The sequence below is a fragment of the Symphodus melops genome (genome assembly GCF_947650265.1).
Source record: "Symphodus melops genome assembly, chromosome: 14".
Classification (NCBI taxonomy): Eukaryota; Metazoa; Chordata; class Actinopteri; order Labriformes; family Labridae; genus Symphodus; species Symphodus melops.
The window spans coordinates 15,940,145-15,959,182 of NC_136704.1; the positions used below are offsets into that span (position 1 = coordinate 15,940,145).

Below are 19,038 nucleotides of genomic sequence, written 5' to 3' on the forward strand. Positions count from 1 at the left end.
TCCGTCTTGTCGACTGTGAAAGTTTAAAGGCAGGCCTCCTCATCTTTTTTCTCTAGCTCTTCAATTCACTAATACAGACTGGCACGTTCAATGTTTTGCAATGTAAGCCAGTCTGGCCCCTGATCTTTCCTGGTACAAACAAGCTGCTTTGAAAAAAACCACAGCATATTTTTTTCCATTTATAATAACAAGTTTCTTTGGAATAGCAGAACAGATGAAAACATTTGTTATACACACAGTAAATACATTCGTATGTCTTTCACTTCCCCCCATAAAGTAGATGAGCTTTTATATCAGACCTATACCTGAAATGTACAAAAAGGATTTTGAGGGAAAGTTAAATTTGGTAAAAGAAGATTTTGGAGAATGTTGGTACAATGTATACATGTATAGATGACAGCCACTCTATTTGAATTTTAGAAAGAAACTGTTCCATTGGGCGCTGGAGGTGCAGGCGGCCAAGGTTCAGGTCGAACCTGTGGATCCTTTCCTGCACGTCACTCTCCGCTATCTTTCCATTATCTCCACTCTATCCACTGTCCTACCTCTACAATGAAGGCATGAAAAATCCCCCCCCCCCCCCCCACCCCACCCCAGAAAAAAAAGGTTCTCGTGTCTCATACAAATGTTTCCCTAATTTCTCTCACAAACCTTTCAGCTGTTAACCTCATTGATCTTCTATTTCTGCATGACTTTAACTGGCTTTAACGCAACTGTTGCCACCGCATATTGGCGGTTGTGTTAATACTTGAAGAAACAAGCAGGAAGTGTAGCTACGGCTGGTTTACCTAGGTAAACAGAAATCCACACAACAGCAGCTTTCACCCATACAACCACCTCTCTTCTCAGCCCGGCTGCTGTCCACACTGCCTTTCACAGCTGCACAATCTCCTTCGCAGACACCTCATACACACACACACACACACACACACACACACACACACACACACACACACACACACACGCTGTATACACCCACATGCAAAGTGCCTTGAGCTAAGCATAGGTACTATACATCATATTGCCACTCCACTGGCAAGTTTCCCTTCTCACTTGACTGGAGTTCAATGGCTGAAGTGAGGTGTACAATCTGAGTCTCTGCTGAGCTCTGACAGTTTGTCCGGAAAACACTCTTCAGCAGCTCATCCATTTAGCATAAACTGACACAGGGTGCCAGAAGTGCACTCTGAATAAGATTTATGTAAAAACGTATCCTGTCTGACTGAAGTGAGGGAATGTAAACTACTGCACTGAGTTATGGAAGTCTAGATAAAATGGGATTTCACTTTCAACTAGAGCAGATGGCAGAAAAAATAAAGAAACTATTCATCACTGCTGAAAACAGAATTACTCAGTCAGAAGGGATCATCAGAGCGAAACACAAAACTGATGTTTGTAAAACTGAACATGGGGATGCCCTAACTGACTACTGTTAATAATGGAGTAAAGTTCTTTTTATTGACAGTAAACTGTTAAATCTTTTAGCTTTCGACTCTCAAACATCCTGCATAAACAGAGATAGAAATTAACAGATGGCTGCTTATGAATTGGGGAAAAAATGACATTAATGGAATGTGCTGCTGTCTAATCCCCTGAGACTAAGGAATTTGCGATGGAGGGAATTCCTGTCATTCAGGGGAAAACTATGAAGTCCAGTACACAGAGCGACTGTGCAGGCAGCACAGACTTAATACACTCACAGACTCCCACTTTGACAGCCTGCTGCATCAAACATTTACTGCAAACTGTGTAAACTGCAAATAAACTAATAGGCATCAAGAGCAGTTGAGGAAAAGTGGTAAACAACAGAAAAGAGGCAAAAAATAAACACTCTGAGAAAGTACCTGAAAGGCAGGAGAGCAGAGTGCCGGCCGAGTGAGTGAGAGGCAAGGCAAGGATTCCTCTTCTTCTTGCTTCTTCAGTTTCTTGAGCAGTTCTCCCTCGTCCCTGTCTTGGAGCTGGATTTTGGGTTGAATAGTTGGGGGGACCACACAGCTCCTGGAAGACAACCTCTCTCCTCTAATCCTCTCTCCGATGTGATGACACTCTCTAACCTCGACCATCTGTTGAAACACGTCCTGAAGCAGTCAGCACCGCACTGTGTCAAGAACCCCACTCCCCTGCCCAATCACAGTCCGGCTGCTGGGTGGCTCCTTGCTGCCAGGAGGCAGGGACAAGGACACAGCACAGCGCTGAGGGAGACACACACACACACGCACGCACACGCATGCATGCAGTCACACACATACACAGATACTCTACGAGATGGAAGCAAGAAAACTCCCAGTCATCGTAACCCGAGAGGCAGAGTAGGAGGAAGGGACAGGGAGAGTGAGAGGAGTGGAAAGAGAAGGAATGGGAGGGGAGAGAGGGTGAGGGAGAGCAAGAGGAGAGAGAGAGAGAGAGAGAGAGATAGAGAGAGAGAGAGAGAGAGAGAGAGAGCATGCAAGAGCAGAGAGGGACCGACAGAATGTTTGTGTGGCAAAATAAGAGATAAACACGAGATGAAGATAAACTGAGATTTATATTCTGCTAATGTTACATAACAATTTTCCAGCAATTGTTAGATTGAAAACAAATGAAAAAAAAAAACTCCTCTCCTTTTCCTTCTGCAGCTGCTGAGTATGCGGTCTAAAGAATCAAACTAAAAAAAAGCAATAAAATCCAGTATTGCCTTCATGGTGGGAGTGCTGTTGGCACTCAACTGTTACATCTCCAGGCACAGAAGCACAGGCAGCAACCCTCACACCTTAGTGTGATAAATCCATACAGTCCCCCAGCTGCATTCCTGCCCTTCACCACCTATTGCCTTAAGTTAAAAAAAAAGGAGGGCAGAGGGGAAAGACACTGAAATTACAAAGCTCAGGAAAGAGGGAGACAGAAAAGGAAAGAAACAGAGATAAGAAGGGTTACAGGTTTACGGCTTGATGGGAGCGCACTGATAAAGCGAACATTCACCATAGAAACTCTAACTGTTCCCATGTAAAATGAATCAAATCATTTTCAACTCATTCACACATCACACAGGCGACAGTTGTTGAGAAAATCTGTCACAATTAATCATTTTTGTTCAACCACCTGTCCTATTCACTGATCCATTAAAAAAGGATTACAGGACCCTGATGATATTCAGCAGCTACTTCAAGGCGACCCTAATGAGTTGATGCCCATTTGATATCTGACAGCATCACAATGAGTTAATCAGAGGTGTGAAACACCAAAGGAAGGGCTTCTAAGTGGGTCATTTACATTCAATGAGCAGCATTGACACCTTGGCCTCTATTTCAAGTCTTTGATAATACAAGTGTAAACATGTTAACAGACTGAGAGTAATGCAGAACATTGATTGTCTCCAAATTGACTCTTAATCAATGGTAAATTATAAGTTTCTTTGATACCTCACTTTTTTTAAACGGGTCACTTCCTTCTATATAAAGCTATCTCAAACTATGAGTTTTATCTTGAAATAATTTGTAAGTATAGCGATGCTGAGCTCTCCGATGCGTATCATGTTTCCATTTTAATTTAGCCACCACAAAACAACTGCATAGAGATTGTCAGTGAGAGTCATGGTTATATTCCCCTCAGGTTTACATACGAGGATATTGAATTAAACTAAACAAAGCCTATTTTCACCAGGGACACATGAAACTTTCTCCAGCTTGGACTGATGTTTGCAACAGGGGCAGCAATGAGGGAGAAAAGAGAGAGCCTTAGGGGGAAAGAGCTCAAATTAGATTAACTAAATTCACAAAGACTGTCCCCAGCCCCTCCTGCATGGCTACACACACCCCAACCCACACCTCGAAACCCCAGCCCCCATTCTCACGGCCGAGAGGTTTCCAAAGAGCCTTCAGGCAGGCCAGGGGCGACCAAATCCCTGTGCTCTTTACTGGATTAAAGATTGCTGCCCCACTGGGACAGAGGGTCTGTTTTTTCATAAGCTGAGCACATCTGTAAACATCATAAATCCACTGAGCCAGAAAAGGTTATCAGGCTAAGTTTGTGTGAGGAAAACAAGTATCAGGCATTTCCAGTGAAGAAACTTTGAAGAGTAAGAATTTGCTCATTAACCAATTGCAATCACAGATCATGCAATTCCCATGACTTCTCTTTCCAATTTCCCTTCTGCTGATGGGCACAACGGCAACAAAAACGCGAGGGTACAGGGAGGTCTATAACATGGCTCCGTCTTACAAATGATTGGATGACCTGCAGGGAGCTTTACTTTAAAAATTGATTCTCACATTTCTGAACTGCTTCCCCCATTTTTCCGTCCAGCTTTCCAACCATCAGTTGGACCTGCAGGTGCAGGCAGAGGCCAGTGTTGGGGGGCTACTCGGTTCACTAGCCCCATTCACTCTGGTTGAATGAGATACATAGGGGTGTCATAGCTGTGATCCGCCCTCTGTGCCAGTATGGAGTGCAAGCTGGAGCTTTAAGGGGACACTGCCATGATGTGGAAATCATAGGGGTGACACTGGCTCAGGCTGCACAGTGTTTTTAAACACCAAACACATAGGTACTACCTTGCTATCCATGCCCTGTGATAACGTGCTGTGGATTTGTGTTGTTGCTGTTTAGAATCCCTTTGAGATACTCAGGAGTCAATGACCAACTAATTAACCGCTAACACTAGGGGTAGAGCGTATGTTTAAGAAGACATCGATTTTCTACCACTAAACAAGGCGTGCTTTGAGACTGTACTACACAGTTTTGTTGTTTCTAGGGACTTGTGGCTCCCCCAGGACCCCTTACACTCCAGGAGGTAGAATCAGTGTCATGTTGAGTTCATGCCAGAGAGGCACGGATGGGAGCCTGGGATGTCTGGGATTCAGCAGGAAAGCAGGAGAAGACACGCACAGTTGGTCATGAATATAAACGGCTATGAGGAGAAATGAAAGGCAGGAGACGGAAGGACTGAGAGGATACAGTAGGGCGAGAGGGGCAGCAGGGGTGAAGGCAAGTAGAAAAGAAAGTAGAGAATAGAGGAGGAGGAGGAGGGGGGGGGCTTCTGTGGTCCAGTGACAGCTGAACACGCAGCACACGCATGTGGAGGGAGCTCTCCTCACGCCACCCTCCTGCTGTGTCATACATGTGCCGTTTTTCTCCTCCTATGTGATTTAACACGCATGAAAACCACAAGTCCGTGCAGACATGGCAAGATCTGCCGCAGTATCCTGAAGAAAGCAAACTGACAGACCCCCCCAGAGACAACCAATACTTGTGTGGTAAATGCAAATGAACAACCTCATAAGGTACATCGTTATGAAATAAGGATTACAGAAAGAAGTATTTGTTTGCTAGAGTGAGCTGGCTTCTGTTTTCTAGGTTAGTTGTTTCTTTATATATGTTTAAGCCTATAACCACTGCTTGAGGGGTGGGGGTCCATACATGAGGATTATTTACAGCACGCTGAAGAAACAGCCTTTTTGCATTTTCCATAGCAAATATTCACCGTTAAACCAAAACAGGGCAGGTTTGAAAAAAAACAAAACAAAACAAAAAAAAAACACCACCTCTGTCTGTTTTGGACAAGATGAAGAAAGCATTAAAGGTTTGTTACTGCTTTGTCGACAGGAGGCACCAAAAAAATTAACACAAACTGAAAGTTTCTCACAGGAGGCTTTAACTATGAAATCATTTTAGAGTTTGAGAGGTTTGGAGTTCAGTTACTTAAAATAGCTACATTAGCTGTTAACCTTATCTTTGTATTCAGAGTAATAGGTTTTTTTGGGGATGTTGACATGCTTTGTTTGCGAGGAGCATTCAATTTACAAATAGTTCAACAAAACACTGACTTGCATGGTCAATCAATGTATTCTTTTTTTTTTTTTACCTAAAAGGTAAAAAAAATCATTGCTACAATAAACATTACGGCTGACAACTAAAGCTGTTGTCAAGCAGCTAACAGGTAGAGCTGCAGACCAAAGGGAATACACCAACACATAATGACGTCATTAACAGTAACCTGAGATCAAGTGTTGAGTGATGATGATAGGATTTAGAGGTCTGTTAATAATGACATCCACCAACAGACTTTGGTTGAATGCCAGATGTGCTAACATTTCAATAGCAGATGTTCACTTGGTGGTTAACCATGGTCACCAAACATCAGTGAGTAAAGACCGTTGGCATTTTGATCAAGTGGCTATATTTTCATAAAACAAAGTTATTCCCCACTCCCCAAATGACAGTCCTGATCTTAAAGTCTACAGATCTGAAGAAAACTACTAGTTAGATATCCAATCTAAATATCAAACAGGTTGTTTTATTTGTGATGATGAACAGGTGAAAACATATACCAACTTAAAGATATATCATTTAGGAATAATGCAGCCTGTATAAGCTTATTCTTGGCATTAAAGGAAATATAAGTGGATCCAGATTTTCCTAATTGCAACTGTCAGCATATATTGCTCAGTCTATCTCCCAGAGAGATTTAAGAACACACAGAGACTCTTCATGAACAAGTCTTACACATCTTGTTGCAAATATTGGCCAAATCCATCTTCAAAATAGTTTAGCTCTGTGTTCTCTGAAAACAGTAGCAGGCCTCTTTTTCATCTTCCAGTATGTTTAATGTTGAGAGTAATGATACAGTCCAATGATAGTATATAGAACAAATCTGATAGACCACCCATAGAGCTTTCTCAAAGCAGGATTAGGAGCTTCTGAGAACTTCTGAGAAAGTTGGGAAAAGACAGTGAGAGAAGCCGATCCTATCATGCTCCTGATCTGGGGAATCACGGGATAACGGAAACCATTTGGGATAGCCTTAAGGTTCAGTAAATTGCTAAATGGCTGGGAACCAATGCTGTCAGCAATGAGATAGATACACCGGGGGAGATACTGATCGCTCTCCCTGGGTTCAAGGAGGAAGATGAAAGACATTCTGCCACATCAGACAAAGGCGATCATGTAGTGACCAAGTACCTCATGAAAACCCCCAGGGACCCTTGAGAGTGTAAGAGAACTGAATTCCACGTGTTGCATTACCAAAACAAGTTGTTGTCTTTAGTCCATCCTGTCAAACAAGAGCAGAAGCAAGCACATTAGATAAGGACAAATCAGAAGAGGGTTCTGAGGATGAGGAAGACACAGTTATAGGGTCAAAAAAGGAACAAAGAATCTGAGCCTCTCTTTGATATTACCATTATCATACTTTATCAGATATAGGAATAGTTATACGTGTGTTTCTCCCTGTAGGAAGCATGTCTTCATTTGGTTTGCGATTGTTTAATTTATAAAAAAAAAGTTTGAGACAAGTTGGACTCAAATCCACAATATCTCTACCAAGATTGCAAAGTTAATCCCATTTTTCGATATGCAAGATGAGAATTCAAAATAAACACATCACAAACATTGGAGCTAATGCTATCTACCTGTGCATGCATACATCTTACCTATATTTATACTTATAGATAAAATAGCCATGTTTTTCCCCTTATTATCCATGTGAATGCAATGTCGTATTCAGGCATGCTGCAGCTCAAATTCCGGTTTAAGAGGCTCGAGGTCAGAGACTTCTTCACTCCTTTATTGCAGATAATTACCTTTAACTCTTCAAGTACTTCTTTAATTACTAACCATATATCTTCCTGATAGTTCCTTAACTCTGTTGTCTCATAGGCTCCTCTGGATTGTTGCTGTCGACCTGTGAGGCTCCAAATCTCTTAATATTAGTCTGAATACTACAATCATTATTTTAACTACATTCAATAAATTGATTATTCTTATAAATTACTGTCTTAATATGCTCCTCATCACTCTATGCACACCTCTGATGTACTGCAAAAACTCTCAACCTCATGTATATTTACCATCTGTAAGCATTGATCATGTCAGTTTGTGAAAGTAAATTTCCTTTTTCTGTGTAATATCTAAGAATTAAAGAAAATGTGTACATTTGCATCCAGATGCAACATGTTCTGTATTTGACGTTTTTAAACTTGATTTCTTTGGTTGAGAAAAAAAGAGCAATCTGGTCTAAAGACTGACAAGAGGGAGTGATTTGGTAAATGTTTGTCACGAAACATATGAAATCGGATTAAGCCCCACCAGAATATGAACCCTTTGCTTGAACTGTCAAAAAACCAAAGGTATATTTAAATCTACTGAGAATGTTATTTTTGGCCTCCATAAAGATTTATTAGAGGTAAACCAAAAAAAGGCTTTGGTAAAGCATATCATTGACCCTGCAAGTAGAGTTCCTCTAAAGCCACAAATCAACAAACTCCACACCACCAAACAATATCGCATTCAACAAATAATCATTTCCCTCCATACCCTCTGACTCCACAGACTCCACTCAGTCTCTTGGGTAGCAAAAAAAACAGCTTCAAAAGTGTTTGTTTACACTGAAATACTGTGCAAAAACAGGCCAACTCTTTGTTAACTTCTGAAAACAGTCCCAAATGATATTGAAAGAATTCAGTTATTGTTGTCATAAAGCCAGTGTCCAGCGCCTTCCTGTCCCTGAGGAGCTTTGGGAAGTTTCATTCTCATCAAGTGGCGCTCCGTTTCCGGAAGCCCGACTAATCCTCTCAGCAAAAAGGTGAAAGGCAGGGACAAGGAGAAAGGGGAGGGGGGGCTGTACGTTGGAAGGAAGGTCTATGTGCACTACAACATTCAAAATGCCTTGTTGAAAATAATCCTATAAAGCATGCTTCCAGTGGCCTGTTGAGAGGCTGAATTAGGATTTGCACAGAGCAGAGAGGCTGTTCAATTATCTCCTCACACTGGCCTCAGGCCACGATAAGGGCACATTTAACTTCTCAACTGATGATGGGGATCAATAAGGCAAGTCACGCTGATCTTAGTGACTAAAAACAAGGGAAAATTAGAAAGCAAAAATAATGAGGCACGGAGACTTAACTGGCAAGCTAATAGACATCTGCAGAAGCACTGGTGTCCACATGGAAGTCTTGGTGTGCATGCTACTTTAATTAGAATACAAACTATGTTTTTCTGTGCCCACTGAGATGAAAACACATGGATGTGGCAGCGGTTTTAGAAGGGTGTTTGTTGGGTTCCTGCGAGACAGGAAGCACTTGGCCATTATGTGATTTGTGATTCGCACGCTGGTGGAAAAAGAGTCCTTTTAATCTGTGCCCTGGACTCTGCTTCCCCTCTTTAGGAGGAAATCAGTTACACGAAGGGCTGATACACAACTGCACATCTACTGGGATGTTTATAAGCCACTAGAGGGCCAAACAACAAACGGGATCCTTGGCCTAAAAACAGGTAGCAAACATAGCCTTTGCCAAGCTCCCCTGCCTATTTTCCTTCTTAAATCAACATCTCCATACCAACAGTCTCAGGCTTGTGGTCATCCTCTAGGTGATTAAGTTTTCTTTTTGTCACAGAGAGAGTCAGAGCGACAGCATTCAGGACAGACGAGGAGCCAACAGGTGCAAATTCCAGTGATGCCTGCGTGAGTTTAGACACTACTGTGTCTCTATAAACCTGGGCCAAGTGGCACGCTAATGGTGATGGCAAGCAGAGATGCTCGACTGCTAGACCCGATTTCTTTGGTTGAGAAAGAAAGATGGCCCACATTCGCAACAATTTTCACATCGATTTACTTTGTGTGTGTGCCGCATCTCACACTTACACAGGAAGCGGCAGGGCCAAAAAGGAAGATAGGTGCAAAGACATTGTTTCAGGTCATGTACATTTTAAATGGGATAGCCTCAAAATCAATCTATTATAATTACTATGACTTAATCGTATTTAACGGTAACACGCTCCCAGGTTTCCATTTCATGCTCACCCTGCACACTATGGAGTCTGGAAACATGTACCAGACAGCCCATCCCAGAGGAGAATACAGAGTCGGGGGCTGTGTGGGTGGGTGAGCAGTCATTTGAAGAAAACTCCATTTAATCCAATTAAGCACATCATTTCCTTTAGTACACAGGAATTGAATCAACTGTCAGAAAGCAGCCAAGTCAGAAAAAGTGAAAAGCGAAAAGGAGTGGACAGAGAAAGGGTAAGAAAAGGCTTTCTGTGTACTGTTCAGCTGCTGCAGCTAACAAAATGCAAACAAAGCTTTGGAGAAAGAGGCTTTAGATCTTTGCAAACATGGTGAGGCCTCCCATGCTCCACTTTGTAACTGTCCTGCTTGGCTGGCAATCAGCTCTTATGTTCATGACCAGCCTTTAGCAGAGATGCCAAGCCTTTCATAGTGTGTGTGTGTGTGTGTGTGTGTGTGTGTGTGTGTGTGTGTGTGTGTGTGTGTGTGCATGCTTGAATATGCATGAGCAGAGATGGGGCTGGGGTTCTATAACGGGCAGAGAATTGAGAGGGGCAATATGGCTGTGGGGGTACATTGTTCTATTTTATGTGACAGAGAGATATGCTGCATGTAGGTGGAATCACATCTATCACAAAATCTGTTAAGAAAGATTCCCTTCTCTCTAAGATGACACTTATGGAGTCATGTAAATGAACCCACTCCTGAAAAGAGAGGGGCATCAGAGGGCAGAAAAAGAGTAAAGGAATTCTGAATATCCTCCTCGAAAGTGCTCGTCTTCCCTCTTGGAGCACAGAATCTCAGCCACAAGGAAGAGGCCAAAAAAGCAGAAAAAGGGCATTGTTTTGTGAATATTTCAGTCACAAAAAAAGAAAAAGTTTATATGCTTGAAGATGAGAACGGTAGATACAAGGATCAATAAGTGCAACCTGTGTTTTCAAGTCTAACTGCTCCTCATATAACCCCTCCTGCTGATCTCTGCAAAGAGACCGACTGAAAACACTGCAGTGTGCTCTGGACACAATCCAAGGCTACAGGGACAGATATCTGATCAACATAAAGAGAAAAGTGAATTAAATTACAGAAGAAAAAAAAACATTGCAAAAAAGACAGATGGAAGAAGATGGATTAGAGGAAATCAAGAATAGAAAAGAAGTTGCAAAGTGGAGGGGGAAATAAATAATGTATCTGTAACATCTTTATCTCAAAGTGGGATCAAGATGTTTAAAAAGACTGAAATACATATTTCAATGATTTAAGCTCTATTGTTCAGAGTAAATCAGATATACTTACCAATCATGAATATAGATTAACTTAACCTATCACTTACTTTAGTGACATAATACATACATTTTTTAAATATATATTTTATAGCTCTAAAAAAGAGGGTAGGTAAATATGAGCCTCAAACTGTGAAAGGGGGTGCTCAGATTTTCTTTTTCTGGAAATCAAATCCTAAAAAAGAACCCTTCTTCATTCCACAGTCTTCATTTCCTGTTCCTGTCTGGGTCCAGATGGCCAAAGGATCCAGCGGTCATCCGTTAAGGGGTGACTGAAGCCGGTGCAGCACAGGATGAAGTAAGTGGGAGGTAGAAGGATTTGTATCAGAACTGTAAACATTCAGCACTTTTTACCCATAATCCACCACTGTAACTTTGCAAGAACTTGCAGCATTTTCATGGCACAGACACCATCAAACTGACCTACTAACTACATTTACATTGCAGGCCTTAAAGCTCAATTTGGATTTTATTTCCTCTGATACAAATTTTCTGGGGCCCGTTCACATTGTTTTATAAATGCGGCCTGTATCATCCTCCAGTCTGAACTCGAAAATATTGATGTAACGTCACTTCCAGTTGGAGTGTGAGCCGTCCCCTTTCCAACTTCTGTTGTTCTTGCCTTGAAAATGATATACACATATTTCAGTGTTTTACTGTAGTCTAAGGGATAGCTAGATGTGTAGTGTCTTTTTTTAAAGGTTTATTTTTGGCCTTTTTGCCTTTATTGATAGGACAGTGGATAGAGTCGGAAACAGGGAGAGAGTGGGGAGAGACATGCGGGAAAGTGGCCACAGGCCGGACGCGAACTCGGGCTGCCCGCGCGAGGAGCAAAGCCTCGCAACATGGTGCGCGCGCTGCCGCTGCGCTATCGGCTCCACCATTACATGACAATATTAACCTTTACATTTTTTTGGAAACAGAATCTATTGCTTTCTGAGCATTTCTGGGCATACATGGCAGCAGTGTAAGATGTATTTGTTATGTACACATAAAAACCTCATTCAATAGAGGGTAAAGCTCATGCCCTATACAAACCCTATCAACTCTGGGGTCTTTGTTTCTGAAACAGCTCAACAATCCTGCAGCTGTACTCTGCATTATGGCTCAATTTAAATTCTTAAAAGAAGGGTTTTTTTTGTTTTTTTTTGGTCTAATTTTATACGGTGATGGATGTGTTCGGCTTGGTGTCACACATGCTGAAACCATACAGGAGAAAGAAAGGTATAAAACATGTTGACGGCTTAATGGACCCCTTGAAACATACTGTACGCCACGTGAGCTGATGGTGAAATCAAAACTGTACGCTGACCGAATTAAAGCAGTCGTAAATATTAGAGTCTACGGCTTAGATAAACATGCTCCGGTAATGAGAAACATCACAGCTGTGAAAGAGTTTTCAGCAGTTGTCTAATTCCATTCAGGTATTAAAAGAGAAAAGCGGCATAAAAAGTGTTTTATTTTTTTTTTACAGTCTGTACTAAAAACGACAATAAAAAGTTATACTTTATGCCCCTCCCCACCAAAAAAGACCCACAACAAGCAACACAAGGTAATTACAAGATAGAAAAACCTTTTCATATTTCCATTAATTAAAGGCTATACATGTATTAGTCATGTTTATCTTCTGTCATTTTTTATCCCTGAGCTGTATTATGTGAGAGTTTGTTGTACTTTCTGTTTTCCACATGTCCATGAAGGTTTCAGCTGAACAAGGAGCCTGAGAAACATTAAATGAGAAGGGATATTTCTATTCCATGGATATAGCCAGAAGAGTTGAGGAGGAAGATGACAGCATCACAAAGATGAGGTGTTTAACTACAGGTAGAAGTGGCCAAAGATATGCTCCAAACTTCCTGACACATCAGGTCCAATCCTTTTGTGTCGGGAAACAGGAAAAGATATTCAGCTTAGCCACAATTATGTCGAGTCAAAACGTTTAGCAGAAACTATATAATGTGTTCTAAGTACTTTCCCACATCACTTGATCAAATTTGCCATATGAACCCCATGCTCTTGGCGTCTTCTTTAATGACGTTTCACAATTGTGTTCCATGTCAAACAGCAAGTTGTTCTTCTTGCATCAGCAGCCAAATAGAAATCCCAACCTCAAGCTTTAAAATCAGAGTCAAAGAAAACGAGACTGCTGGCTCCAAAAATGTAGAAATCTGGATCAGCAGGAAGTCAAAGGGCTTTCACTTTAATGTCATTGCTACCACAATTAAGACTTCACAAATATATCCCGGAATATAAAACACTGTGCTCTCTGTTTGACTGACAAGGCCACTGCACTGAAAATTACTCACAGGCACACAATGGGCTGAGCCAGTGTTTGGTCGAGATATGTGCGTGGTGCCAGTGTGTTGAACAACAAGTCAAACTTTTGGAGTGAAATGTCTGAGGCATCCAAGTCTTAGCCATCGAAAACATATAAAAAATGTAACTATTTATAACTATTTATTAATACAGAAATAGAACAAATAAGACCTGCAGTCAGGGTAATAAATCTACATCCTCACGATGTAGAGGCTTTGCAGCATTACATGTTCCACAACAAGTCATGGAAGACCTGATCCACTGTGTTCCTCTCGGATAAAACTGACCCTAAACACATTACAATGTAGTCAGGGGGCTGAGGAAGGAACATGACCTTCGACCTGGGCTTTGGATGTCAAAGAGGTCTGGGATTAGTGGAGTATGACACTTTAGTCATGGACTCTCACTTAATCCTCCTCGTCTTCAGGAGATCTCTCCGGTACAAATGGAGAGCAGGAAAATGCTGTTGGATTATAAACGACTGAGTGGACAACAGGTCAAGTTTAAGATTGATTTCGGTACTTTAATTCAAATTTAAGAAGTGGCTTTGAACAACAAATCTATAGCTGATAAATATAGAAAGCCTCTCTTCAGATGTTTACTTGTGCTTTAAGAAAAATACTGTCGTGGAGAAATGGGGAATGAACGCTCTACTTGCCAACCCTACTATCTCCAAAAAGCCCACAAGATGGCCTTTAATAGTAAGGATTTCTTTTTTTTCTCCATTTTTTTTATATTGTCCGCTTTTGTTTGTGCTTTGTTAGTTTTTTATTTGCTTGTTTTATCTGCTTTGAAATTTGTACATTATTTATACATGTGTGTTGTTTGTTAAAGATGGAAAAACACAATAAAAAAAGTATAATTATAAAAAAAGAAAGGATTTCATGAGTCTGATTCCCACCATTCTGCCTCTTTACCTTCTACACAGATGATGAGGCTTTACAGAGGCATTAGGCTGTGTAAATGGGGCTACAGACAAAAGGAACTAACTTGCCATTGTTTTTAGCAGTCAGTGTTTGTGAGACACTATAAACAGGGAGGCAATACTAACAATTAAATACAGTAGGGAAGAAACGAAAGCTCTCATACCTCATTCCACCTCCTGGGCTAATTTGAAATATCTCTTAATAAAAACAGAACATCACCCTGTTTTGATTTGTTCTCCTCCTGCAAACATGCGGTGAAGCCTAACAGATATGCAAAAACTTGGGCTTGGAGTAAAATTTGCTATCTGTTAACATGTTTAACTCCCCGAGGGAGGCAAACTTACTCAGACTTAATGCGCAACATATTGAAGTATTAAAGCTTCACATCCTCTTAATGTTAGCAACAGAACACAACAGCAATCCCCACAATGTTGCCCTAATCCTCTCCAAAATAGGCCTCATCAACGGAAAAATCAGGCAATTCCTTTTTTAATAAGAGGATGGTTTGAGAGAGTTCTAACCTAATCTTTGCAAATGTGCTGCAGAGACTCTGTGGAGCTGTGTTTTTGTCTCACATCAGAATCAGCTCTGGGCTCAGTCTTAAACACATACCAATCATTATTGGCAAGTTTGTTCTGGCCATCCATTGGATAGGAGAAGGTTATCAGATATCAGCCTTCAGTTTTGTGTGAACTCGGCCCTAAGGCAGTCTTTCTTTAAAAAAAAAAAAAATAGGACCTAGCACAGACTTATCTATTGCACATCACTGATCTGTAGAGAGTCCTGGGTAAGACTGACTGATTTCCTAGTGAAGACACCTCACTATCAGATTGTTGCAGAATTCAATCTTGGTGTTTGTCAGCAGTGGATTGGTTTTAACAAAATCACCTACAAGACACAATAATATAAAAATAGTTTGATACTTCTAAGTTTAGTTACAACACAGTTTGCAGCAAGATTAAGTGAAGCCTTTTTCTCTTCTGAAAATTCTCACCTTTACAAATGGCTGTGTTTTATTGACTGCATTCCCAGCTCAAAACAAAAACACATTAAAAATGTATTTACCAGTAACAAAATGAAGGTCTTCATTGCTCCTTTGTGGGACAATAAAGAGAATCAGACCTTGAATCCCGAAGAGTCATTTCAGTCAGAGATATCAGATGTAACTGTTAATCCAAAGCTACACTCCCGCATTAATCTCCCGGGTTCACTGGTGTGTTTTGTGCCTGTGTCTTTGGGAGTTGAGAGGTCTGGAAGTAAAGGGAAGCTAAGGTTAAGCTCAAAATGTAAATAAATCAACCTCTACTCAAATCCTCTTCTAACTCCTTTCCTTTCCTCAAAGACCTCCCAGATGTCGAGGGCCAGCAGGGCCACAAGGAGCTCTATCAAAACAACACTAAATTATCCCCACCACTGGTTTAGATAAACAACTTTGCACAAGAAAAACATGACATCAATAATATATATTGCACAGTGAAAAGGCTTTCTAAAGTGCATTGTATGAGACTGCTGTTGAATTAAGATACATTGGATGCTAATTAAATCACTTCACATTTTGTGTTGTTTTTTTTTGCCATTGTTAAAGGTGAACAGAGTTTTATAATGTGTTAAGTCAAACTAACTTTAAAGACTCGATGCTGTACTGTGAGTTCCCAAGGGTAACTATCACAGCAAATCTAACTCAAGATTCATTTCTACTGTTTAAAAGTTTCAAACTCAAAGAAAAATGGTGAATTGGACAGATTTGTTAGTAAAATGTCAATTACCACACTGCTATTTTTAGTACTGGTACAATGTTTTTTTTTAGTAATTTCTTAAGCCTGATTTATACTTCTGCCTCTAATCTATGTGCCTTAGGTTTGCATAGCCCTGTACTTACAGAGAAGCCTACAGTATGTACGGGATTGGTGCGCTAGTTAGCATCGTACTTTCTGCATTGACAACATTTCCAGTCTTATCAGCTCCAACATATTAGCGTCTGTATGAGACGTCAAGGCTGAACGAACAGAGAATGTGTTCAAATCATTTTTTGTAAGCGAAATGAAAACTAAATGAATGTGTAAAATGTCACAACATAACAGTGACAGTGTTAGTCAGTCTCTTATGAGGATCTTCTGGCTTTGGACTTTTAAGTATGTTCATGGTCTCTGACCCATAAAAATGTGAGGTGTCACCACCATAGTATATTTACATGACTAAGCCCTCATATATTTAAACATTACAGGATGCAGTCTTAATTTGTCCAAACAGGTCATTTTTCCACATTGGAATATACAAAGCAGATAGGGTTAGGGTTACACGGCTTCATTAATAGAATAATATTACACACGCATGCATTATGCCTTCCTTACAAACACGTTTTAATAATAACACACCAAGGCCAGGGAGATTCAAGATAAGCAGGTGAATGCGTGTGTGAATGTTTGCATCCATGCAAATATGTAAATCTGTTTTTTCTCTTTACGACAGTGATTTGTGATCATTTGTGTATTTTAGTACAAATGGTAGATAAGGACAACTATCTTCTACTGTTATATACTGTATGAGCACGGTGTATATCATCTACAGAAGTCCAAATATCTCCTGAATTAAAAGTAGAACTGTATTTCCAAGTTCTGCTTGTTGAAAATGATTGCAGATCCTTCTTATGAAATAAATACAACATAGTTTGTGGTCAATTTATTAGCAGAACTTTGCGACAAAGTAACCACATGTGGGCCACACAAGGGGGCACATTACACATTCCATAAAACAATCAGGATCATTAATATTTGTTTTCCATAGTTGCAAAGGACAATACAACATTTTATTTTTCTCTTTTTCATCCACCACCTTGTTTAGTTTATGTGTAATCTATATGTGAGGTTGAGTGCCAATGTGGCGTTGTTTTTTTTTTTTTGCAACTTGGAGCCCTGCATGTAAGACCTCATCCCCACCCAAGATCCCTTCCAATGAGAAACAGACCTGACAAGACATCAGTTGTGGCGTTACAGCTTTTAGTGATTTTGCTCTTAACCCCCAAGGTTGTTTTGAAACCCTCCAGGGGGCATTGGAACATAAAATGCAATTGCTGTGCTGGAAATCCCTTTCTTCTCCCCGCACATTGGCCTGTTTAAGGGACAATCACACCGGGAGATTTTCCTTGGTGGAGAAGCACAACTTACTTCGCTAAATTAGCCGTGTCTCATCTCTCAATACCTCCTGTTTTGAGAGAAAGTGAACTGTGCAAGGTGCTAAGAAGGGTCTTCAGAATGTGCTGGTTTCATGCTTTTTTCCAAAACTTGCATTCCTGCTTTCGGAGTGGAGGCTGGACAGACATGCCTGGATAGCCTTGGTCAACACCTCACTAGCAACAAACCATGTCTCAGCTTTTAAGTCCGTCTTTCACACTCCTTGAAGTGTGCAGCAGTCAGTTCTGATGAGTCATGTGATACACCGAACACAGGTCTGCTCACAAGTGCAGCCTACAAAGTCACTCTATTACGCATTGCGTTTTCAAGAATTTGGAAGGAGGGGGCAAATTGTCCAGATGGCCCTAACTCAGCAGTAGCCGTATTAGCTTTCAAAACGTCCTGTCTCAGTCCGGAGTAACCATTTACTTGGGGCGGCTGGGCACTTCCCTTTTGATTTCTGCACAGTTGCTCTGATCTGTCAAGCAGAAAAATAACCAGAGGCTACTTCAAAGGCCAGGTTTCCTCACAGCCGCTGAGTCCAAAATGCTCCCGCCTTCGTGCAAAGAAGCCAAAGCTAAAAGGCGTCTTTATATGAAAATTGCTTTCATTAAGATCACTGGAATCCTTTGAGGGTCAGTGGGAAAAAATGAAAACACACAATGACAAGCACAAACGTCTGCACCTTCTTATAAACATCAACATCAGTTCTTTTCACAATACATTTATGACAGGAGAAAAAAAAACTGGTACTGAAAAATGTATGTATAGGTCTTAAAGACCTTGGGGTGATGAAGTTGCTACCTGAACAAGACCCTGGTCTTTTGCCAGCAGTGGATGAAAGCACACCTTATGCGCCCCCTTTTTGTCTTCTGTGTTTTCTCGCATCCAGAAGAGGGTGGAATGTCCTCGCTCACTATCAAACACAACACAGGCCAAGTTGAAAAAAAAAAAAAAAACCTGACAAAGTAATAGTTATTCAAACACATAGCAAAAGTTCCACTCAGTTGTTACTTAGTAAGATTTCAAAAAGGAGCAAACTCATTCAACATCTTTTGATTTAGGAGTTAATTTTCAATGTTTGAATCAGAAAAATGATTGGTCTGCTGCTCACTCACACCTTGCAGGTTTACATGAAAACGTTTTTTTCAGCTGTAGCTTTTCTGCTTTAAAACACACAATCCTGTCGAGTCCACTGATATCTGGACATGGAAACTATTAGACATTAAATCTAAGTAGTAGGAGATGGGAGGCTTCTTCATATCGTAGTGGAGGTTAAAGTCCTGCTGTGCTTATTTTCTTCACTCACTAAGGGTAGGTGGGAGTGAGTGGGAATTGATGAGATATCTTAAAACTACATGAGGTAACATCTTAGGTAATTTGACCACAATCACGTTGAGGCTCTTTTCCATTAGGTCCAGGTTCCAGGCTTGGTCATCAAAAGCACACAGTGAGAGGGATTTAAACGCACAGCAGCAGCTCGTGTAGATAATAGGCTTCAGTTAAGTTAACCCTCCATCATAGCTCACCGAGCTCCATGTGGCTCAGTTTGCAGAACAGGTAAGGACATTAAAGTTTGCAGGTCGGGG

General features: G+C 40.9%; 1 protein-coding gene across 8 annotated transcripts in view; it reads right to left on the minus strand.

Moving 5' to 3' along the window:
• The window catches only part of sulf1 (sulfatase 1), a gene marked incomplete at its 3' end in the record, with an annotated part of 75,295 nt that overhangs the window by 34,412 nt on the left and 21,845 nt on the right, over positions 1–19,038 (minus strand). For 5 of the 8 annotated variants that reach the window (XM_079361407.1, XM_079361402.1, XM_079361405.1 and 2 more), the window contains exon 2: positions 1,845–2,063. The exons of 1 other annotated variant lie outside the window; for it this stretch is intronic. Of the gene's footprint in view, positions 1–1,844; positions 2,365–6,936; positions 7,028–19,038 lie in introns of those variants that run through there. 2 more of the 8 variants (XM_079361403.1, XM_079361404.1) reach the window with 2 other exon arrangements.